Below are 24696 nucleotides of genomic sequence, written 5' to 3' on the forward strand. Positions count from 1 at the left end.
GTCCCCCAGGACTTACCTGGGGCCTTCTGATGAAAGAAATTCATCCTACAGGACCTGAAGCCTTTGCGCTTGGCAGGTTTAGAAAGCAGAGGAATTGGATTGGGACAGAGCTCTGTGCAGGCTTGGTTTGACTGTGCCCACTCCAGCCCCCACGCCCTGATGGTGAATTCTAGAAGGTAGAAAGCCATGACCTCCCCTTTGCAAGTGTGCAGTAGCTGAGCTCATTGCAGGGGGCTTCTAAGCCCCGCAGACAGCAAGAGAGCTTGGTGGGTGGTCCTGTGTCAAGGGCTTGACAAGATCAAACCCCGGCTCTGACACTTGTTGCTGTGTGACCCTGGGCGAGTCCTGAACCTCTCTGAGCCTTACTTCCTGCTGCCTCTTAACCACAACACCATCTTGAAATGGACAATCATCCGTGGTCCTGGAAATGGACAAATGATCCAGGGATCAGTGGCATCTGCCCTTGGTGAAGGGCTGACACCTCCCTCTTCCCCTTAGTGACACCCTCTGCGTTTTAATCGGTTCAATATTCAGAGGAAAACTCAACCCTCATCCCTGGGCATCTGGCAGAGGTGGGTCCTGGGATCTGACCTCAGCCAGTGCCTGTCATTTACCCTTGCTCTGCCAAGGGGAGGCCAGCCTGGGGCCTCAGCCACGCCAGGCACACTGTCCTCCCTTGGAAGAACCAGGGGAGCTGTGTTTGCTGCTAGGTCCTGACAGCTTCAAAGGAATCCACAGCTCCCACCCCCTCCCCACACTCGGCAAAAGGGAAAGGGGCTGCGATGGGGAGAGACTGAGAGCCGAGGAACCCTGAGCAATAAAGGACTTTAAAATAGATTTACTTTAATTATATACTTTGGTAATTTGCTGTAGTTTCCCATCCCATTATTAAATTACAACAGTAACTCATCTAATGGATTTTCACTGAGAAAACATTCATTTTATTTTATTATGTTTTTATGCTATCGTCTATAATGAAGGCAACAAAGTCTGCCCCTGTACCCAGGAAGGACCAGAGGGTGGAGGTGGGGGTGGAGGTCCCAGGAGCAGCGTCAGGGGGCACCATGCTCATTTTGTGCGCTAATTTCTGGGGCAGCCAGGGGTGGCAGGGGGAGGGGCATTTTGGAGAGAGAGGGGCTGCAGTGGGATCTCAGGGGTGGAAGGGGAGAAGGCGGGCTGCCAGTGAGCCCCCTTCTCCTGAGCGGACGAGATGGATAAAATAAGGGTCACACCTTCTCTCTGGGTCAGAGTAGGCTGGGGATGCGGGGAGGAGGCCTGGACCATCTCTCTCTGCCCTCTGATTGGCTGTTCCTTGGAAGGGAGGCGGGAGGATGAAGGTGTGAGAGGCCACGGACGTCCCAGAGCCATTCTCATTTTCTTTGCCCTGCAAGGAGTGTCCCCAGGGAAATTCAGTGACCCATGGCACTGCTTCACCACCTCCCTCAGGTCCATTCCCAGTCTGTGCTCTGATGGGGCTGGAGAGCGGCCGAATTTGGCATGAACGCCTCTCCAGCTGGAGTGGCGGAGAGTCTGGAAGGTTCTGGGCTTGGTGGACGTGTCTTTGCTTCTTTGTCTCTCTCTCCCCCAAATCCCCTGAGCTGGTGTCCTCGTCCCCCCTGGACCTCAGATGTCACTCCGTCTGGGCTTCAAACACAGAGTGAGACTGAGATATCATATGGATGTGGCCCAAACCCTGTGTGGCGGGGACTGGCGTTAAGTCACAGGTGGTACCTATAGTAGTCAAAATAATAATGAGCAAAACATGTTTGTAGCATTTACCACTTGCTTGGCCTTTTTTTTTTTTTTTTTTTTTTTTTTTTTGTCCTTTTGCCATTTCTTGGGCCGCTCTCGTGGCATATGGAGGTTCCCAGGCTAGGGGTTGAATTGGAGCTGTAGCCGCCGGCCTACACCAGAGCCTCAGCATCTCGGGATCCAAGCCGCATCTGCAACCTACACCACAGCTCACAGCAACGCCGGATCCTTGACCCACTGAGCGAGGCCAGGGATCGAACCCACAACCTCATGGTTCCTAGTCGGATTCGTTAACCACTGTGCCACGACGGGAACTCCCTTGCTTGGCCTTTTAAAACCACTTTACAATAATTTTTTTTTTCTTTTTTTCGGTCATGTCTATGGCATGTGGAAGTTCCCAGGCCAGGGGTCCAACCCACTCTACAGCAGTGACCTGAGCCGCTGCTGTGACAACACCAGATCCTTAATGGCGAGGCCACCAGGGAACTCCCATTAAGTATATTGTTCCTAAAGGTATAACAGCAATCTTAGGAGGTAGCTATTGATAATTACCATTCCTCATTTCCATGTAAGAAAACCGAGGCTTAGGTCCGTTGATGAGACAGAGAAGTATGAAGTGCCTGATGACAACCTTGACCCCGAAGCTCTTGCTGGTCACCACTGGTTCTCAAAGCCAACGAAGTCACGGGGACAGGCCCTGGGGGCCTGGAGTCTCGGAGGGCTGGGCGGTGGCGGCTGGAAAGAGAGCTTTGCAGGGAGTGTCTCAGCGGGTTGTGCTGCGGGGAGAGTCTGCCTGGCCTCCCCCTCCGCCTCCCCCGGGATGGGCTGCAGCCACGGCGGCGGCTCCAGGGTGCCTCCCGAGGCCTCTTACAGTCTCACCTGCTCCTCCTCTCTCTTCTTTGTCTCTGGGTCTAAGTGGCCCAGTGATGCTGCTCTCCAGGTCAGGCCTCTGGTGACCTGCCTGGCTCCGTCCCCTCGGGGATGGGGATGTAGCCCAGACTTGGGTCTGCCAGGCGCGCGGATGCTCGGAGCCCGGCTCGCAGGGCCCACCTGCCTTCTCCTCCTTGCTCCCCACCTGCCCAGGCCCACGCACGCCCTTCCTGCAGTGGTCCCAAGGGATGTCACTCCTGCAGCTCACCCCAGCTGTCACACAAAGGGCTTTGTTCTGTCCTGCTCTGCGTTTCCCGGGTCCTCCGACCCTCTGTGGCCCCTCTGCCTCGTCCCAGCTCTTTCCCAGGCTTCTACCTGGCCTTGCTCTCAGGCTCCAAGCTGATCAGCTCGCTACTTCACGCCATCCCTTTTGGTTCTGTTCAGCTCCCCGAACTCTCAGACGCATGCCTGCCTCACGCCAGCCACGAAGGCAGAGCTGCATGCCCAAAGCCCACCCCGTGCCCAGGTCACATGCCATGGTCTTGTCCTGGGGGCAGGTCCCCCCCCCTCCGGCCTGGCCCCAGCTCAGGCCTCCCCCCACCTCCAGCCCTGAGACTTGCCACCCCCTTCCTGACGTTGGATGGGAGCAGATGAGCGGGGGAAAGGTAGGCTCACCTGCGTCTTGTCGTGGAACAGTTCATCCCCCAGGGACTGGCATCTGGAAGCCATCGTCTCCTGGGCTTGGCGCGTTGGAAAAGCAGAGGACCAAATGCCTCCTTCTCCGCCCACAAAGACCACCAGGCGGGCTGAGTGACACACGGTCCATCTCATTAAATGGATCCCTGGCAGCTCCCCGTAACAAACTAATGAACAAGTGCCGTTCACCCGCCGCTGCGAGCTGGGTACTGGGTTCGTGCGCCGCCAGAGGCAGGTGGGAAGCAGGTGGAAGATTGCTTGGAAGGCCAGTGCAATTAATGGATAAACGCAAGCCCCTTAAGGCAAATTAATTGGTCTCCAGCCTGGAGTGTCTCTGCCAGGGATCTAGACGGAGAGGAAGAAGAGCAGGTGAGCTCTGCGTCTCTTGAATCCCGCCCCCTCCCAGGGCCCAGGCACTGTCACCTGATGGCCCAGGGGTCCCAGTGGGCCATCCGCCTGGTGTGGGGAGTGCCTGGTGCCAGGCAAGCTATGAACGGGGACCGCACGTGTGGGTAGGTGTGAGGATTCCACAGGTCCGTTACTTCCGGAGCGACTTTGCCGTATTCTGAGCACCAGGCTCTTGGTTCCCGTCCTGAAGATCTGGGACCTCCTGTACCATCTGGCTCGCCGGAGCCTTGCGTGTACCTTCTGCCCCTCGCGGTCTCCCTCCTGACATTCTGTGCTCCTATACGACGCGCTCTGCCCAGTTGGTACCGTCCTTTGTGGGCAGCGTCTGGGTTGAGGAGCCCAGGTGAGGTGGAGGACACAGCGCTGTGAGCTGCTCCCTGGGAAGACCCAGGTCCTGCTCTTCTCCCTGGAGTGGGGTTTAGGGGCAGAGCGAATCCTTGTGTGTAGGTCTTTTAGGGCCGTGCCCACAGCATATGGAGGTTGCCAGGCTAGGGGTCCAATTGGAGCTGTAGCCGCCGGCCGACGCCACAGCCACAGCAATGCAGGACCCAGGCGGAATCTGTGACCTACACCACGGCTCACGGCAACGCCAGATCCTTAACCCACTGAGCGGAGCAAGGGATCGAACCCGCATCCTCATGAATACCAGTCAGGTTCGTTACCCCTGAGCCACAACGACAGGCCCAGGTATTCCCACTGACATCATCCCTTGGCCTTTGTCCTCCTTGGAAAACCTCCCTGGATCCTTGGCGGCCAGAGCATCGTCAGTCTGATGGATGGGCCAGGTTTACAACCAGCTCTTCCTCCTTGTCCTAAGCACTCTCCCCTTTTATGACCAGGAGGCTCGGAGAGCAGAGGACGGGGGCCGGCCCTTCCTTGCTGGTGGGGTCCTTAGCTCTCCCTCCTTGGGGCTGCCACCGGTTTAGCGTACTTATGTGGCCCCTGCTGGAGGTGGCAAAGCCTGATAAAACAGGAGAAGGGTGGTTAATGGCTGGTGTCTTCTGGTCTCGGGCAGCGAGGGTGGTTACAGCGGGTGCCACCCATCATGCAGCACCGCTCTGCCCTTTCAGCAGCCTTGGGGAACAAGCCCTCCTGGGCCAAGAGGACGGCAGGGCGTCCGGAGTGGGGAGGGGGCCGCTCTCCTGGGGAAATGAGAGGATGCTGGGATTGGCACAGAGCTCTCTCTGACCCCAGGTCCTACCTTCTCGGCTGCCCCAGTAATGGTGTACCAGGGGTTTGGGGCCGATTCCATGCAGGCAATTCTCTGACTGTAACCAGTGCGACTCAGATGCAGGGCTTCGGGCGAGGTGTGGGGACAGGGAGCCGAGCTCCTGTGCCCTGAGCGCCGCTGTGCCCAAACCTCCATGTGCTCACCCACATGCAGGTTCTCTGCACCCAGGGCTTCGGGGTTTTTGTGGAGGCTTCATTAAGCAAACAAGATTGATGAAATCATCTGCCATCGGTCATTAACTCAGCCTCCAGCCCCTCTCCCCTCCTGGACTGAAAATTCCAACCTTCTCATCACAGGGGTGGCTCTGCAGGCAACCAGCCCTCACCCACCCTCAGGTGCAGTTCAAAATTTCCTCCTGGTGCCAGAAGCCGGAAGTCTGAAACCAAGGTTTGGGCAAAGGCGGCTCTTTCTGAGGCTCCGGGGGAGAGACCAGCTCCCCTTCCTGCTTCCAGTGGCTTCGGCCAATCCTTGGTGCTCACTGGCCCGCAGATGCATCAGCCCATCTCTGCCTCTGTTTTCACACAGCCTTCTCTGCTTGGGTGTCTGTGTCCAAATCGAATTTAGGGCCACCCTAATCAGTGTAACCTCATCCTAACTGATTATATCCAGAGAGACCCTATTCCCAACAAAGTTCCCACTCGCAGGTACTCGTGGTTACAGCTTGACCAAGACCTGTTGAGGAAGGCAGTTCACCCCACGAGAATTCAACCCATGCAGACGCTTAGGTCCTTTTTTTTTTTTTTTTTTCTTTGGTCTTTTTAGGGCTGCACCTGTGGCATATGGAGGTTCCCAGGCTAGGAGTCCAATCAGAAGTGCAGCCACCAGCCTATGCCAGAGCCACAGCCACGCGGGATCTGAGCTGTGTCTGCGACAACAGCTCATGGCAACGCCAGATCCTTAACCCACTGAGTGAGCCCAGAGATCAAACTGGTGACCTCGTGGTTCCTGGTTGGATTTGTTTCGGCTGCGCCACCATGGCTTTTCCATTCTTTGGATCTAAAATATGGCACAGGTGGAGTGGCTGAGCTGGTTAAGGATCTGGCAGCCAGGACAGAGCCCCCATCCAGACTGTCCTGCGGAGCAATGAAGCCAAAAAGCCACTTGTAGGGTATCTTTGCACAGTGGCTGCTTCTTCCCCAGGGATGGTTCTGAGACTTTCTGCCCTTTCCTTAGAGGGTCCCCAGCGGACTGTCCCTAGGGGTCTGGGAGCAGCCAGCTCAGGGACCCTCTTCTTCCCTCTCTCACCTCTGCCCCCGCGACTCCATCATCCCGGGTCACCTCCCAAAGAGCCCGCTGTGTCTGCTTTCAGGGGTGCTTGAGCCAGCACAGCATGGGGGCACCTGCGTTTGCAGGTGGGGGCCCTCTTTGGAGAGCAGGTTTGGGGATACAAGGCACCTGTACACAGAGGTTGGAGGATGGCTTTGCAGAGGGAAAGGTGGGAGCCAGGAAAGCTAATTGGAGAGATAATTGGAGGAGCCAGCCCTCCAGGAAGCAGCCCAGATGGGGCTGAGGCTGGTGGGAGGCAGGACCCTCAAGTCTCAGGGTGCAAAGGAGAGGCAAGGTGTTTCTTGGAGTGGAGGAAGGAAGCCGTCCAGCTGCCATGAGCTGCGGTCAGCTGGCAGCAGTGAGGGTCCCAGTGAGGAGAGGAGGCTGCCAGCTCTGACGGCACCCCCACCCCACCCCCCAGTGCCCCTCCCTAGCCGGCAAGCAGTCTGACCCTTCTCAACCCTGTTTTCCCATCACCCTAATTGGGAGAATAACTCCTCCCTCTGAGACAACAGGTGAGAAAGGACTTGAAAAAGAAAGGCATCGCTGGCCATCGACGATTTTACGACATATCCAGCTCTGCGAGTTTGCACCGTCAAACATTAATAACTCAGATACTTCCTGATTCATAACAATGATCAATGCCCCTGGGACTATTAAAACGCCATCGTAAGTGTTTACATTATTCTCCTGGGTGAGTGGCGCTTTGGAAAGAGAAAAAAGGAAACTAGAAAACAGACAAACTTTTGAAAAGAAGCAGAGCTCGCAGGCACATCCCTCTGTCCCTGAGAGCGCCACTGGGATCTGGTGAGTGCAGGTTTCCAGGTCGCTCTCCTAGGCGTTTTCTCTGACACTCACAGCAGCCCAGACACAGGCGGAAATGGGTCTCTTTGGGGGAGCAAGGAGGAGGAAGAAGAGAGAGAGGGAGTGTGTGTGTGTGTGTGTGTGTGTGTACATGCCTGTCACAGCCCAGGTCCAGGGACACGCTGACACAGAGCCTGGTGGGTTAACTGTGCCCTGGTATTTCCTCTGAAAGGCTTTTGAAACCTCAGCCCAGCCACCGAGCTGCCCCCAGGGGCTTGTTAGAACCGTGCTAATGAACCGTGTCCATAGCATCAGTCCTGCTATGAGGGGGGTCCCTCTGCCCTGCACCCCCTTCCCCTTGCTAAGCGACCTGCTCTGTGGTCGCCAGGTTGTCCGGCGGTGGGGACACTGGTCACGGTGGCAGTGTCGTAACCCTGCTCCCGTGCTTTGCGCTGTACACACGTCCTGCCAAGGCGACCCTGGGGGGGTCCTCTCTTCACTGTTTCCACCTTGCAGTTTGTGGCCGATTGGAGTCTGGGGTCCGCATTTCCCTCCCCTCCCTGGATGGGCTCTCACACTTGTGTCTGGGGAGGGGGCAGACTTTGCCCCAACAGCGCCGATGCTGAGTGTGGTCCCAGGGAGTGTTGCCGGATGTGATGAGCGCAGGGGCTCAAAGCGTGGTGGCCCGACTGGGTCGTGCGTCAGGGGCAGGATGGGCCACCTGCAGCCGCTGGTCCTCAAAGGAGACGCTTGATCCTGGACTGGCCCCTGCTGACCCGCGCCCAGGGATAAGGGGAGAAGGTCAGTGCCTGTCGTCAGGAGTCATTGACGACCCCCCCCAGGTTATGTCTCTAGGGGCGGCATAACTGTGGTGAGAGGTTGTGCATTCACTGCAGCAACGTCGAGTGGCTGCTGTGGGTTAGGAGCGCGGCGAGGGGCTGGAGAATGAAAGCAGTGCTGCCAGATCGCCCCTAGACCCACGGGCCGCAGCCGGGCTGAGTCCAGGTTTGGGCGAGGGAGGTGGGTGGGTGGATTTTGCATCAGGGCCCAGGCCTGCCTGGGGTGCAGGGGCTCAGCTCCATGCCAGCATCTGAGCCAGCATCCACGCCAGCCTCCAGGCTAGCCTCCACACCAGCAACCATGCCAGCCTCCAGACTGGCCGTGGAGAGCTGGCTTCCTCGGTGCCAGGGACCAGTCACTGGATCTTAGCACACTCCTGCCCCCAGGTACCGAGCTGGCGCAGGGACGTTCAGCTGTCCCCAGAAACAGGCTCTGTTTCTTGAGCAATAAGGAGAGCAGGGGACCCTCCCCCGACTCCAAGGAGACACGGAGGTGTCAGGCGAGTGTGACGCCACCTTAGGTGCTTCCTGAGCAGAGGCCACGTGCTTAAAGAGTGGGTTTGCTCTTTACAGTTAGCAGTTAGCGGCCAGTTGGGCAGCCACGTTTGTGACCTTGTCGGCTTTCGCTTCCTCTTCAAATGTCACCTGGAGCCTTCTCCTGCCACCATGGACTGGAGCATCTCCTTCCTCCAGCCCTGTCTGAGTCGGCGGTGGGAGGGGGGGGGGAATGGACGCAAATGTCTAAAGACAGAACTGCTGGCAACAGACCCCGACAGCTAAAGCAGAGGCTGGCACACCAAAATGACAGTGACAGCCTTTGCCCTACATGGTTCATCTCATCCTTCAAATGCTGTGTCCCCAGGCTCACACCTGTGGGAGGGAGAGTGGGGGTGGGCGGGGCAGCCCAGGCTGATCTGGGTCCAGGGCCAGGAGCCTGCCCTTGTTGGACAGGTTCTCTGTGCGCACAGCTGTCTGCCACCTTTGCTCTGCCCGCTCCATGCAGCAGCAGGGCACCGCGCTGATTGCTGGCTGGTCTCCATGGCAACAGCGGATGAGTCTGCATTGGGAGATGGCAGGGCCGCCAGCCTGAGGCTGCCTTGGAGTGGGAGCTGGGCTGCGATGGCAGGGGCTGGGCTGGAGGGGTGGGGGCGGGGGTGGGGTGGGGGTGCAAGATGGGCGGCTCTCCCAGCAGCCCCTGGGAAGGTGCTCCCATCCCCTCAGTCAGGTCACGGGTTCCGGAGCGGGGTTTTGCTCTCTGTGCTGGGAAAGTCTGTTCATTCCACATTTATTCCATGGGCACCTACCTATGCCCGGCAGTGGGCATACCACCAATGATGAGACCCCGGCTTACTCCTAGGAGATTATAGGTCTGGTGGGCAGGTAATCGGGTAATCCCAGTTCACCATGATTGATGCTATGACAGTGGAAGTTTGGGGCACAGCGTAAGCCCCCTGGGGAGGTACATAACCCAGGCCTGGGGGCAGGAAGGTATCCAGGAGGGAGGGGCGTCTACTTGGCTGCCGGGAGGATGGAGTCCGCAGAGAAGAATGGGGGCAAGAAATCCTTGAGGGGAGGAGAGGGGGAGGGAGGGGGGGAAGGGAGGGGGCGGGAGGAAGGAGGCTGATCTGCAAGATCTGAGCATCTAGAGCCTGGAGCCAGGCGGGGAGGACAGCACGCAGGGGGACTTGCAGCGTGTCCTGGTCCAGACCAGGAGGGGAGGCTGGGCCAGGCCCTGCGTCTGGCCCTCCCAAGACCCTGAAGTGGGCACCCTCCTCTCCACCTGTCACCTCACAGACTGAGGTTCCAAGAGGTGCTGTTGGTAGGGGAGGAGGGGCCCCGCTCTGACCCTGGGCTCCTCCCCACCTAACCGGGGTCCTAGCTGCCTGCCTCGGGATCTTGCCCAAGGAGCGTTTCCTGAGCTTGAGGGTGATAATTCAGAGAGTGGGCTCTCAGGGCCCCTTGGAGAGGCTGGAGGGAAGCAGATGCCTGCCTGGGGGCCTCCAGGTGAGGTCAGCTCTCTGCTCATTTCTGGAGTTGTTTGGGGCCATTTCACAGCTTGGGATGCAGAGCCCAGACCCGGGCGGGGGCTGGGGCTGGCTGTGGGTCTCCAGCCTTCTCAAGGCTCAGTTCCGGGGAGACTTGACACAGCTGGAAATGCCATCCACCCTGGGGGCCTCTGGTCTGGGGGCATCTAATCTTGCCAGGCCCTTTGCAGTGTCCTGTTTCTTGTCCTGATATCGGAAGGCAGCATGAATTTGAACTGTTCTAAGATGCTGGGTGGAAAGCCAACTAAGCTAGTCCTCCTAAGCCTCTGCATTTAGGGAAACAAAGGCCTGGAAGGTTCTGGCTGACACTAGAAAAACAGCTTACACCACCCGCTTGAAGAAATGGTCAGGAAACCCCCTTGTTTCTGGGCGAGGGGTACCTGTCAATGAGTGAAGGCAGCGAGTGGGTACCACCCTGAGCTCCCTCAGGGGTCAGTGGGCAGGGCCTGCTGGCCTGGAAAAGGCCGGGGAGGGGGGGCTTGGGTGGCTGGAGTTCGGAGGGGGTGTGGGGACCATATTCTGGATGAGGAGGCATCAGTGACTTGTGTGACCTGTCAGGCAAGTCTCTGAGCATCTCCTGTGCGTCAGGTACTCAGATGGGGAGTCAGCAGAGGATGGAAGGGAGGATGGGGAGGACGAGGACAACGGGGAGGATGGGGAAGACAGAGAGGACAGGGAGGATGGGGAGGACGGAAGGGAGGATGGGGAGGACGGAAGGGAGGATGGGGAGGACGGAAGGGAGGATGGGGAGGATGGGGACGATGGCCCCTCCCCTCGTATCTCCTGGGCTTCCTGAGGGTCACTGAGCAGGACTGGCTTTCCCAGTGGGGGGCTTTCTGCTCTGCTCCCCTTCCCTCCCTTTCTCCCTGGACCCTCACACATGCATATGCATTTGCACACAGGTACATTTGTGCTCACACACTTGCAGATGCACACTCACTGCACACTTGTATCCATACCCGCACCCTTGAACACAGCGGCATTTGGAGGCGTGGTGCATGAAACCCACAGGAGCTCACACACATTTGCACACACAGGCATTGGCAGACATATACGCACGTATGCATTGCACACATCCCCATGCACACACGTGCCCTTGCACACTCCCTTGCCTCTGTCTCCTCAGGGGCCCTCCTCCCCTGGGAGCCCCTGCCTGCTTCCCCCCATTGGAAGGGGCCTGGCCTTGTCCCCTGTCTGTCTGCCTGCCCGTCTGTCTCCCCCAGGGCAGGGAGGCTTCCTGAGGACTGGCTGGTGCCCCTTCCCACTGAGCTGAAGTCTCCGGGGGGCAGAGGCTGAGAGGAGACCCCGCTCTTGCTCAGGGTGCCCGCAGCCGCTGTCCCAGGGTGGGGGTGGGGGTGGGGGGGCAGGAGAGGCCCGAGAGGCGGCTGCGAATGGTCCAGGGGAGGGAGGGTGTGAAGCCCTTCCTCCCAGTCCCGGTTCAGTGTCAAGGACAAGACGAGGCCACGCTGCTCCAGGGCAAGAAAAGCCTCGTGTGGCCCAGGTTGGGCCTAATCTCCCCTTTCCTGGGCTCGTCCTCTGGGCCGTAATGCAGCCTTGGTGGGCAGACGGCCCTTGGGTGAGTCTTGGCCTGCCTGCCCCAGGCGTGCCCTCAGCCTGGGTAATGGCCCCGGGGTACCAGCACCCCCTAGAGTCATATGGTGTGGGGCCCCACACTCCCTTTGGTTCTCGGAGCCCGGCACTGCCTCTGTCACAGCAGAGGAGGCCTGGGACTCTGGGGACAGGGCCCCGTGGGCTGGCTGTGGGGGCGGATGCCTGTTTCCACGCCGTGTCCTGCCCCAGGGGCGGGAGGAACCGGGCCTGGTGCGGAGAGGCAGCGCGTCAGGCGGTCATGCTGGCCCAGGGCTCTGCCGTGTGCCCCTGTCCCCGGGCCTGGAGTGCACCTGCTGTGCGCCAGGCACCATTCGGAGCGTTTTATGTGCAGCAGCTCCTACCCTGGCTCAGAGAGGATGCTGTCGCCGCCCCGGTTTGTGGGCAAGAAACTGGGGACCCATCCTAGTGACATAGCTAATAAGTAAGAAGCTGGTGTGATTCGATTTGAACCTGGGCAGGCAGACTCCTGAGCCCAAGCTCCAACCACAGGGCAATCCAGCCTCTCTCGAGCCTCAAGCCTCATGGCTGGTCCATGACACACCCTCTGCTGTCTCCAGGGAAACAAGTTCTGGCGGGCCTCTGACCTAGACCCTACCTGGCCTGGCGGGCAGCTCGTCCCCAGCCCAGGAAGGGGGTCCACGGTGGGTCTTCTCCAGCCGCGGCTTCATAGATACGGGGCCTGGTGTCCTCATGTGGGCAAAGGAGGGTGGCAGGACCGTCATCCCAGGTCCTGGGTGGCCCATGGTGGGTGCCCAGCTGGTTCTCCCAGAGGGCAGTGGGGCACACGACCTGGTGCCAGATGGAAAGGGAGGCAGGGGTGGCCTGTGTCCCTGGAATGACCCAGGCAGTGTGGGGCCTGAACCTGCCCCGCTGAGATGCTATGCCCTGAGTCTAGGCCCCCGGCCCCCCACGGTCCCGCTGCCCCCCGCCGCAGGCCCTGGCCCCGGGCAGCGAAGGAAGAGGCTTTACAGACACTGAGTCCCCAGGGACCCCGGGTCACGTATTCTGGACGGAAACCCCAGCTCTCCTCTCTCCTTCCCTCTCCCTCTCTGTCGCCCAGCCTTTCTCACACGTGCGCACACAGACACACACGGGCACACACACAGGCGCGCACACACACACAGGCACGCGCACACACATGGCTTTCTCGAGATCGGCGTATTTGTCACACTTGGTCCACACCTCCTCTGGCTCAGTGACACAAGGTGACCTGCAGGAGAGCTGCTGGGCGGGGCCTGTGAAGACTTGGGTGCCATGGAAACCACGAGAAGAGCCCCGTGAGCTCATCCCCATCAGGGGACGCCGCTGGGCGGGGGCTGCCGCTGGCCGGCCGCTCGGGCCCTGTCCCCTGTACGCTGTGTGATGGGCACTCGTTTCCCCCTTTAGGAATCTCCTCTCCTCCCTTTCATTCTTTCCCTGGCTCCTGGAAGCTGCCTGCAGCCCAGGAGAGTGAAAGAGAGCTAATGATTTTTTTAAACCTTAAGATGCTTTCAGCCTCATCTCCTCGTGCTCGCGCCTCCACCCCAAGAGGCAGCGCTCATTTTAAGCTGTAGATGTTGGAGGCAGAACGTGGGATGACGGTAAAACCAAGGTGCCACTGTTGGTGTCAGAGGCATTCTCAATGTACCTGCAAATCCAGACGCCCGCCCGGGGGGCCAAACGCTGGAAGGCTCCATCAGCAGTCTGAGCCCCACTGGGGAGTTTCTCCAGGCTGGTGGTGAGATCCAGAGCATGGCCGGGTGGCTTGGTGTGGCCAGGGAATGTCCCAAGAGAGGTCCTTTGGAGAAAGAGGAAGGGGGAGGCACCAGGTTTTTTAGAGATGAGACCGGAGCTGACCCAGCATCTATGCGACGAGCGGTGACACCTTGGGTACCAAATCCAGTGGACCATCGAGACTTCATCTAACGGGCGCCTCTGGCCACGTGACTTGGCTGCCCCCCTGCCCCCCAGGCTGCCCAGGTGTTCCTCTCTCCTGGCCCCTCCCGTCCCCTCCCTTCCAGGATCTCTGATGATTTCTCGTCCCCAGATTCCCTCTTCCTTGTTTTATCCTTGAGGCTTTTCCCTCTCCACCGTCTACACTGTCCTGGAGCCTCCTCCAGCCCCATGCTGCTGCTGTCTCTGTTGCCTGGGACCTGCAGCCCACCCCTGAGAGCTGGCCCTGGGTCTCCAGCGCTCTCCCAGACGCATATCCCATCATCCCGCCCAGGGAGGGACTTGTCCTCCTCCCCCGGGACCCGCCTCTCCTTGCGTGGTCCCCAACCTGGTGAGTGGTACCACTTCAGCCCCCAGACCCCCGACCCCGACTACGGCCCCTGCAGCTTTCTGAACGCTGGAACAGGCATAGCCTGCATCACCCGAAGAAACCAGCCAGAAGTCATTTAATGACATAAATGGAAGCTGCATCCATGTCCCGAGGATTTTTGGGTCTTTAGAGGGAGAGCAGACAGACGGTTTTGTCAAGAAGATCTGGGAGCAGCCCCAGCTTAATTGGAAAACCGCACTCGTCCAGGCTGGGGAGGCCTCAGGAATGGCAAACAGCTTCTCCCCACTCCCAGGAATTTCCTGGAAGCCTTCGTGGCCGAGCTCCCTAACCACAGGCTGGTCTTTCTGGCAGAATTAGCGGGCTCGTGTGGTCTGGGTGGCCAGGCTGGAGCCAGCCTGGATGCTTCTGTAGTCTGGGAGCCCTCAGCACCGACAAGTGGGGGCCGGGGGAGCGTGCGGTGCCCAGGAGCTGAGGGTCGCCTAGGGAACTGCTGTGCGCGCAGAAGGGTGGGCGGCTTCAGTCCGACCCGAACTAGGAAGAGGGCCCGGACCCCTCAGCAGCTCCCCGCGGCACCAGGGACCCAGGGGCAGGAGAAGTGCAGGGGCAGAGAAGGGGCTGGTGGCTGATCAGTGCTGGATCTGTGTGTGGGGGGTCCCATTCCAACTGGCCCCCAGGGATGTTCAGTTATCGTCTCCACTCTTCTTAAGAGGAAACTGGCCCAGGGTGGTTAAGACCATGCCCACGAGAGGAGTTCCCGTTGTGGCTCAGTGGTAATGGACCTGACTAGTATCCATGAGGATGCGGGTTTGATCCTGGCCTCACTCAGTGGGTTAAGGATCCAGCGTTGCGGTGAGTTGTAGGTCGCAGACGCTGCTCAGATCTTGCACTGCTGTGGCTGCAGTGTAGGCCGGCAGCTGTAGCTTTGATTCAAGCCCTAGCCTGGGAACCTCCATGTGCTGGGCGTGCGGCCCTAAAAAGAAAAAGAAAGAAAAAAAGAAGAACGTGCCCACAGTGTCACAGAGGAGGAGCTGGGGTCCCCCCAGGTCTGTCTGGCTCCCTACCCAGCCCTTGGTGCTGGTTGTCAGGTGCTGAGGGTCCAGGCCTTTGATGGGCAGAGTCAGGGTGGCCCAGGGGCCAGGCCTCCAAGGGTGGGCCCAGCCACATGGGGTCCCAGGATGGGACTCAGCAACATCAGGACAGGGGTATCAACCAGCATCCCCTCCTTCCACCCTGAGCTGCTGAGGCCGGGGGAGAGGGGGGCTGGATGCATCCGTAGTGACGGTGACAGTGACGGGCGGGAGGCCCGAGCATCTCCCCCAGCGGGGCCGCGGGGCTTTCAGAGGCTGGCTGGCTCTTTCCGGGCACTCTGCTGGCACTCTGGAGGTGACTTACCTGTTCTGGGCATTTCACAGACACGCAGCCTTTGGCGATCACAGCCTCACACCACAGGTCAGGGGCCTCTTGGGATATCAGAAGGGTCAGGTGTGCCCGTGTCACGGTTTTTACTGATTGGCCTAGTTAATTCCTGTAAGAATGACTACGTACAAGGTCTAAGCAAAAATCACACACAGCTGGGAGTAAGATGTGCAGAAATATGACCCGAGTAATTAAGAAAAGCCACTTTTCTTGGTGTGTCTCTGAAAGAGAAAGCTCCTTTAAAAACAGCTGTAACGACAAGCCGCGATCACACCAGGTAGGCCTTTAATGCTGTAATTGTGCCCGTTGTGTGGATGGGGAGACCGAGGCACAGAGAAGGTAAGCTACTCCTCCAGAGTCACCCAGCATGGTATCCCTCACTGGGGCACAGCAAGCGGGGGTGGAATAGCAGGAGAGAAACGGGTCCAGGGTGGCCTCTCTACCACACGTGGGAGGATTTTTCTGGGTGAATTACTGCAACTTGGGGGGCAAACAGCAGGGGGTTCAGCTGTCATAGGTTTAGTAAATCTTGGCAAGAGTAGGATTTTTTATGTCCTTTTCTTAGAGTCTCTGTGTAGGTATCAGTTGCAAGCTCCCCAAATCTTAGATCCAACCTTTCTAAACTTAGCTCTATTTTTTAAAATTTTAATATTATTAAAAATTTTTTTTTATTCTTATTATTATTGTGGGTTTTTTTGGTCTTTTTAGGGCTGCATCTGTGGCACTTGGAATTTCCCAGGCTAGGGGTTGAATCGGAGCTACATCTGCCGGCCTACACCACAGCCACAGCCATAGCAATGCAGGAGCTGAGCTGCGTCTGTGACCTGTATCACAGCTCACAGCCATGTTGGGATCCTTAACCCACTGAGTGAGGCCAGGGATTGAACCTGCATCCTCATGGATACTAGTCAGATTCGTTTCTGTTGCACCACGATGGGAACTCCCCAAACTCAGCTCTTTTATGAGTGACCGGCGGGGCGGGGAAGGAGGGACACGGTTCTGTGTGTGGTAGGGCTCTGACCCACGTGGGGCATGGAGGGCCTGGGCCACGGCTCCTGGCTCTTTGGGGTGCTGCCCTCCGGTTCTGCGTCCCTCGGACGGGGCGTGGAACAGCTGGATACAGAAGTGGTGTTTCATTAATTCCCAGTGTTCACAAGCGAGGCCCAGAGTCTATTTCTGCAGCTGTTTACCCGCCACCACTTTCCAAAGAAATATGTCACTCATGCTGGGAAAAGATGCACGCCTCAGTCCTCTGGCCCTGGCACTGTCCCCTCCCCTGCTGTCCCCCTCACCCCTCTGTCCTCTCCCCTGGCTCAGCCCGGGCTTATTTATTTATTTATTTTTTTTGTCTTTTTGTTGTTGTTGTTGTTGCTATTTCTTGGGCCGCTCAAGTGGCATATGGAGGTTCCCAGGCTAGGGGTTGAATCAGAGCTGTAGCCACCGGCCTACGCCAGAGCCACAGCAATGCGGGATCCGAGCCGCGTCTGCAACCTACACCACAGCTCACGGCAACGCCGGATCGTCAACCCACTGAGCAAGGGCAGGGACCGAACCTGCAACCGCATGGTTCCTAGTCGGATTCGTTAACCACTGCGCTACGACGGGAACTCCCAGCCCGGGCTTATTGAAGCAACTTGCCTTTTACCAACTGGTTCCCCCAAGAGCATCTGCCCTAACCTGCTTCTTAAAGGGACAGCTCCCATCCGTCTATTCATTTAAAGCTGAGTGTGTGCAGGGCAGAGCTAAACTCGTTTCCCGAAAGGCCCTTTACCCCTGGAGGTTGCAGGCAAACAGGACACTCGCGGAGGAGACGCCCTTTGGAGAGTCGGTTGGCAACACGGAAGTGCCAAGTGATGTTGACCTCAAGGGGCCGAGGGACCGAGGGGGTGGCAGCCTGGGGGGGACTGTGTGTCGTTTCTCCCCGAGGTCTTCCAGACCCCCCAGGGCACATGACCAGGTGGCTGCCATTTATTCCAAAGTGATGCCCTGCAGGTGCTGGGGAGGGGAATGGCTCCTGAGCCCAAGAGCCAAGAAGCCTTCTGGGTCTCTGACGCTGTGCTGCAAACTCCTGCTACCCTTAGACTAGCTCATCTTTAAGCAGCCAAGTCTTCATCCATTCATTCTTCCACTTCTTCATCAAGCCACTTTTTTTTTTTTTTTTTTTTTTTGGGTCTTTTTAAGGCTGCCCCATGGCATATGGAAGTTCCCAGGCTAGGGGTCTAATCGGAACTGTAGCCACTGGCCTACACCACAGCCACAGCAACACAGGATCTGAGCCACATCTGCAAGCTACACCACAGCTCATGGCCACACCAGATCCTTAACCCACTGAGCGAGGCCAGGGATCGAACCCACAACCTCACGATTCCTAGTTGGATTTGTCTCCGCTGAGCCATGATAGGAACTCCTCATCAAGCACTTATGCAGTTGTTCTTGGCACAGGAGGGCATACAGAGTAAGCAAGACACGGTCTTCCTGGAGCCCTTGGGCTGATGGTGAGGCTCCCTGGAGGTGGCGGTGGTCCCGTGGGGGTCTGCAGGCGGAGAGGAGTTGGCTGGGGGAGGAAGCTGGTGTAGATGGTGAGGGAGCGTGTTGAAGACTCAAGGCCAAGCCAATGTTTTATAGTAATTAGAAATGGACTATACCCTTAAAGAAAGGACTCAAGGCCCGATGGGCTGCCCTGCATGGGGGCTGGGAGCGGGCAGGGCAGGTGTGAGCTTCCGCAGAGCCAGGTGGCTGGTGGGGCAATGGAGATGAGCAGCATGGCGTTGTTACCTCCCTGACGCGTTTCTGCGGGGAGGTTACTGCGGGCGTGGTGGCTGGCTGCTGGCGTCCAGGGGCACAGAGACCTTGAGGGGGACCCGGGTTCCTGGTTTGAGCAGAGTGGAGGGGCCACCTTTGGAGGAAAGGGCTGCTTGACCGAGAGCCAACCAGCTGATGCTGAGAAAAACGTGCTTCTCCAGGTGGGCGACTTATCAGGGGAATGGAGATTCAGTCTGGAATGAAACGGGCACAGCCTCGGACCTACGGGCAACCTGTCGGGAGGTGGGGCTTCTGCAAGGTGGTGGGTGTGGGGGAGGGGCAAGCCGGGGGGGGGGGGGCTGGTCTCCTCTGCATTGTTTGATGCCCTTTGTTTCTGGCTCCAAGAGCCTGGGCATCAGTTGCAGGAATGGAACCAGCACGCATGGCACTTCCCTGGGCATCCTCCTCCCCCGTCCACCCCCCTCCCCTATCTCCCATCTCTTTCATCCGCTTGCGCTTGCGAAATGATTAAGGCTTGGGGCCATCTGAACCAGGACCGCCACATCAGGTACAGATTTTCAGAGACCAAATCCTGTTTTGAAGTCTGTTTACTCTAACAAATTAATCTCTTTGATGCCTGGAGAAGAAAGATGCATATTAAACAAAGACTGAATTCCCAGAGTCCTCGCTGGAGTTATCAACCTCTCCAGGTACAGACTCTTGGCTCAGGGTGTGCAGCCTCTGCGTGGCATCTGTCCACCAGGTTTGGGGACATATCCTTCATTAGATTTAATGAGCTAATCACACTCTTACCGCCCAGACGCTGGATCAGGTCCTCTGTGAAATTCTGCCTGGTTGTTGGATAGAGAGGGAAATTTTTTTTTTTTTTTTCTTTTTAGGGCTGCCCCTGCAGTCCATGCAGGTGCCCTGGCTAGGGTTCGAATTGGAGTTGCAGCTGCCAGCCTGTGCCAGAGCCTCAGGAACACTGGATCTGAGCTGCATCTGTGACATACGCCGCAGCAACGCTGGATCCTTAACCCGCTGAATGAGGCCAGGGATTGAACCTGCATCCTCGTGAACTCCGTGTTAAGTTCCTAACCCACAGGGCTACAGTGGGAACTCCCATTACTATTGCCTTTTATTTTTTATTTTTTGTCTTTTTTTTTTTTTTTTTTTTGTCTTTTCTAGGGCCACTCCTGCGGCATATGGAGGTTCCCAGGCTAGGGGTCTAATCAGAGCTCTAGCCGCCGGCCTACGCCAGAGCCATAGCAACGCCAGATCTGAGACACATCTGCAACCTACACCACAGCTCATGCAACGCTGGATCCTTAACCCACTGTGCAAGGCCAGGGATCGAACCCCCAACCTCAAGGTTCTTAGTTGGATTCGTTAACCACTGAGCCATGATGGGAACTCCATTATTGCCTTTTAAAGAAAGGCAAACGTCTCTGCTGTAAGGCCTGGGCTCACAGAGGTGCACAGACGGCCTGGTGGGGGCCCGGTGGCCCATGGTCACGGTGCTTGGTCCGAGGACAGGTGATGGAGAGAGTGGATTTGTGGGCTTGCAGGGTCTGGGCGTTGTCCCCATTCCCCCCGTGCAGAGCTGGCTGTCCCTGGCTCTTCCTCAGAAAGGCCTTTCAAGCCATAGTGATAGCCTCCTCCATGGACAGGCCCGCGGGCAGGAGTGTGCAAAGCTGACAGGCAGGAGTATCCCCAAATGGGCCGGTTGGCTTCAAGTCTGAACCCTGTCTCCTTACCTGGTAAAGAGCAAACAGCTTTGAGAGGTTAAAGTGCTGCCACTGGGAGGGTCCCCGAGGACTCGCTAGGGCCCTCCCCATTGGGACCCAACCTCCCTGGCATCTGGGGCCTGGCCTGGGGAGTCCCCTGGTCTGTCTGGGGGCCTGTGGGCTACAGCGAGCCATGGGGGGCTCTGCGGGCTCCCCGCCCTGCGGTTGGCTGCCCGCTCTGGTCCTGCTTGAATCTCTGTTCTCAGACTTAGGTGCGGTTCACCCAGGCCCTGGGACTTGGTTTGCTGCTCTTATGGGGGTCTTGGCTGCTGGGACCCCCAGACAGGGCGTCTGTCCCCCTTTCTCCTCGGCCAAGGCCAAGGCTCTGTGTTGGCTGGTCCCTCCCACCCGGACATGCATGTACAAGCACACACATGTGCTGAGGCCGGTGATGTTGTGGACAGCCTCCCCTCGCCCAGGCCCCAAGCGATGGATCTGGGACCCAGAGACCATGGGGATCCCCACGGCCAACAAGGGCCTGCAGGGAGGTGGGGGGGCCAGTCCTGGGACACCCCTGGTCTTCTGCCACGCCCAGCTTGCTGTGGGCAAGTGGCTGCTCCCCCACCTGCAGAGTCTGAGAGGCCCAGTTCCACGACATTTGGGCAGAGGTGGCCCTGCCAAGCAAGTGGGCAGTACCCTGCAAATGCTTTAATGCCAGGAGTCAGGTTGGTCATAGAACCTGTCCTTCCAAACCTGGTTTGCGGTCCTCCTCCTCCAGGAAGGCGGTCCTGATTCCATACACCACTGAGCACTGCTTTACCCAACCCTTCGGCTGCTGAGACGGGGTTCCACCTGTTCCTCTAATGCCCTCTATAAGCATCACCCCTGCCCAGGGGCTCAGCCGGCCAACCTTGATGAAGGAAGGTGAGGAGTGAATCGATACTGCCGGCACTTGCCCAGCCCCAGGTGTGCCCAGGACTGGGTGCTGCGGCAGCGCCACATGCTCACTTCAATCGACAGACACGACGAGCTTCCCCCACCCCTCGGCTGTCCCCATGGGGCCACTGCAGGACTTGAATACGAGTAAGTCCCTGAGAGAGCTTCTGGCTACTCAGTCTGCTGTTTCCTCACTGATCCGGCGGGGGGTGGGGGGGAAACCGGGTGCCCAAAGGTGCATTGGACCTGCCTGTCTCCCCAGCTCAGAGCCTGGGGACATGTGGCACAAGCTACCCCTGCAGGGCTGGGAACCACAGAAGGGCCAGGGATGTGGTGAGTGGGAGGGATCCATGGTTTTATTTTTATCTGCTGACGTCTGTCTGAGGCTACGCTGGCTCCTAGACTGTGGAGAGGCCGCCTGCCGAGCGGAGAAGAGCTGGGTCCCCAGCATCCAGAGGCCTCTGCGGGAGGGAAGGCCCCCTCACCCCTGTGGAGCTCCGCAGGGGCCCAGCTCCGGCCGGAAGAAGCATGCTTGCCTGATCCTAGGAGCTTGGCCGAGGACCCCAGGGTGTCTGCCCTCCGCGCTGGAGGGGGCTGCCACTGTCAGAGCTGCTCAGCGAGGCTGCCCGCCCTCCCCGCGCCCTCCCCCATCCCCGGCTCACCTTAATGTCTTAGCTGAGCTCCTTCTCTTCCTGCAGGTGGACAAGAGAGAGGCGCCTTTGACCACAGCCCGCAGCATGAAGACAGCAGGAAGAGTGCGAGCCGCTCTCAGGAGGAAGGAGGGGGCCTTGAATATTTTCTGAGGCCTCATTTTACCCGCCGGGTCCTCGGAACATGAAGCAGCTCAGTTGTAAACTAGTCTGGTGGAGAAGGCCACAAGGCTGGAACTCGGAACCCTGAAAATCTTCCACCGCTGCCTTGCTGTGTGTCTTGGGACAAGTTGCTCACCCTCTCTGGGCTCAATAGTAAAAAATGGAGACGGAGGGACTAGAGGCCTGGCAAGTGTTTCCTTTCATCTTCCCAGGGAGGGTCAGCCCATTCCAGGGGGCTGTGGGCATCTCTGGAGAGACTTACCCCTTTGGCTTCAGTGCACGTCCTGAGGAAGCTGTGTCTGGATCTGGGGAGCTGCCGGCAGAGGCTGAGCTGGGACATCTAAGGCCCGTGTGGACGTGCAGCGGCACCTGAGGACTTGGAGGGAGTCTCAAGATGAGCCTTGGGCCTCCCTTTAAGGCGGCTGCATCACTGTTTCATGGGCGGGGCTGGAAGGGGGCACTGGGCCCATGTCACTTCATAGTTGCAGTTTGCTGTCAACAGAAGCATCTTGTTCACTAAATAATAAGCTCTAAATAAAAATGGCAATAATATCTTCCTCGTTGGTGACTCAGCCTGTGTTGGGCAGCGTGCTGGCTGCTTCCGTCCTCCCGCTCACTCTTCGCAATATGCCTTGGAGGTGACACTGACAAAGGTCGTCAGTCCACAGTCAGTGGGGCACAGAGAGGTTAAGTAACTTGCCCCAAGTCACACAGCTAGTAAGTGGCAGAACAGAATTTGCGCACAACCCTATCAGAGTCAAAGTCCCCGCTCTCAACCTCTAGACCGCACCCTAAGAGCAAGAGGTCTGGAGGCACCTTCGGGGGGCAGCGCTCCTTCAGGGCCCTTGGGTGCAGGCTGAGCTGCTAAGCCCACTTGGCTGCAGCTGGCTGGTCCCCAGAGGGGCCTCTTTGAGCTTCACAGGCAGAAAAAGGAGAAATCCACCCCATCGCAGTGGCTGTCCCCTCTGCAGGGTCTGGCCTGGGCTGGGCAGGCAGGCGGGCAGAGCCCACCTCCAGGCGGCTGGGCCGGGGGCCCTGGGAGGCTAGGGTGGCTGGCGGATGAGGAGCAGCGGCTCTCTGGGCGTTGCATTGTCCTTGTGGCAGCTCTGGTCAGAGGGGCTCAGTCTTGGGGCGAGTTTGTCTTGGTATTTTCTTCTCTTTAGAAGAAGAAATGAGGGTGCAAAGGCACGTGGATCACACACACGCCTGCCCCCGGAACTCTGGGTCTTAGTAAGAGGACCTAGGAGTAAAGGAGTCTGGCTTCGTATAAATGCCTTAACCACCACCCGCACCCCTGCCACCGCCCAGCCCGCCCCCTTCTGACATCAGAACCAGCTGCCCCTCTCTCTTCCTGCCTTTGGCGCCTCTGCCAGTGTCTTTGAGACTTAGTGGCTCAGCGGCTGGATTGAGCCTGCCCTCCCTCCCCCCGCCCCAAGCCCCATAGAGGTTTAGCTGCACCCAGCACGGTCCCCCACCTGGACAGCCACCGCAGGGGTTCTGGAGTCAGCCGGCCCTGCCTGTGGATGTGGTTGGGTGTGTCCCTCCACAGACGGGAAGATTCGAACCCTAGAGGCTCTCGGGCACTTGGGCGGGCCTCAGGGCAGTGGGCTGCGCGGGGGCTGGGTCTTGCCTTCACTGACCTGCTCCAAGGACCTCTCAGGGGACAGCCTGGCCTCCACGCGTCCTGCAGCTCAGCCCATCAAAGCGGCTCTCCACCGTCTTGAGACTCTGCCCAGGGTGTGATTCCATGGGCTCGAGGAGACCCTGCCTCCTGGGCCTCACCAGCACCCACTAGGTGAGGAGGGGGTGACGTGGCCTTAGGATTTGGTGTCTTTCTGCCCTGGTGCCCAGGACTCCGGCTTACCTTTGCGATGTTCTTTTTTCCTTTGTTTTCTTTTTAGGGCGCCACCCGCGGCATATGGAAGTTTCCAGGCTAGAGGTCGAATATGAGCTGCACCTGCTGGTTTACACCACAGTCACGGCAACATCAGATTCTTAACCACTGAGTGAGGCCAGGGATGGAACCCGAGGCCTCATGGATACTAGTCAGGTTCATTACCGCTGAGCCACAGTGGGAACGCCTTCTTCTTGATGTTCTTTAAGCTTCCCCCACCTGCAGGGACCTTTGAAGCCCTTTGCCCAAGTGGGCAGCTCCAGGCTCAGACAGTCCCCAGCACTGGGTCCGCTGACCCCTGGCTCACTGCTCCCGCCCAGGGTCCCCGGGGAAACTGAGTGGCCTGCCCCCCCCCACCCCTACTAACGGGTGGCAGGGTCCCTTCTCCTTTCCTTCCACAGAGGAGTGACAGCCCCAGGCCAGTGGGGACCAGGCTGGAGAGCTTGCTCTGGGTCAGGCACACCTGCCCTGCCACCTGCTCTGAGAGCGCGGGGAGAGATGGGGCCGGGCTCTGCGTGCCCCGGGGAGCCTGGATACAAGCCCGTGGTTGGGCTGGCAGGAAAAACGCCAGGTCCCATGACGAGTCGTTGACCAAATGGACCACAGAGGGGATGACCAAGCTGTGGGTCCCCATCCCCAGGCCTTTGCTTGCGAAAAGAATTCTTTACTCCCAGACCGGCTCCAGAGTTTCCTCTGAAGAAGGACCTGAAACTTCAAGACTTAAAAGTACTTGATTTGCAAAATCAGACGTCAGTGGGGACCTTGCAGAGACAGGCATTCATGTAAAACAAGGGATGCGTTGGTCCTGGGGGCGGGGGGGCTGACGGGCTAGGGGTGGGGAGTGACAGGTGTGTGTGGGGGGCTTGAGGCAGAGGGAGGGAGAGGAGGGCCCTGACCCGGGAGCAGTCACCTGGGGTGTGCGCACGCTTGGGCGGGTGAGTGTGTGGGAGGCTCTCCGTTGTCACATCAAGGTGGGGGGTCTTAGGTGGAGGCATCTCAAAAGCCACGTGTTCCTTCCGGTGGAACAAAGCCCACAGGCTCCTGGGATGTGGGAGCAAGAAAACAAATACACAAAACAAGCAGCCGGGGCTATAAATAGACCAAGGCAAGAGGAGCCACAGGCAGCCACCCACTGCCTCCCCAAGTGGCCGCAGTCCCAGACACCTGCCCTTGGCCTTGCACTGGGGGAGGGACAGGCTCCCTCCTGACCTTCGACCTTTATCCAGGGTCAGGGCCTGCAGCTCCTTCTGAGAGAAAACTCTTCTTCCAACAGCTATTCTGATGGAGCCCCCTCTGAGGTTCTCCTCCGCGTGAGCCTTCCACCGCTCAGGGCAGGAGGTGGTTCGCTCCTGGGACGAGGGTGCGGGTCCACGGGGGCTTTCCA

The sequence above is a fragment of the Sus scrofa genome, chromosome 12 (assembly GCF_000003025.6).
Source record: "Sus scrofa isolate TJ Tabasco breed Duroc chromosome 12, Sscrofa11.1, whole genome shotgun sequence".
Classification (NCBI taxonomy): Eukaryota; Metazoa; Chordata; class Mammalia; order Artiodactyla; family Suidae; genus Sus; species Sus scrofa.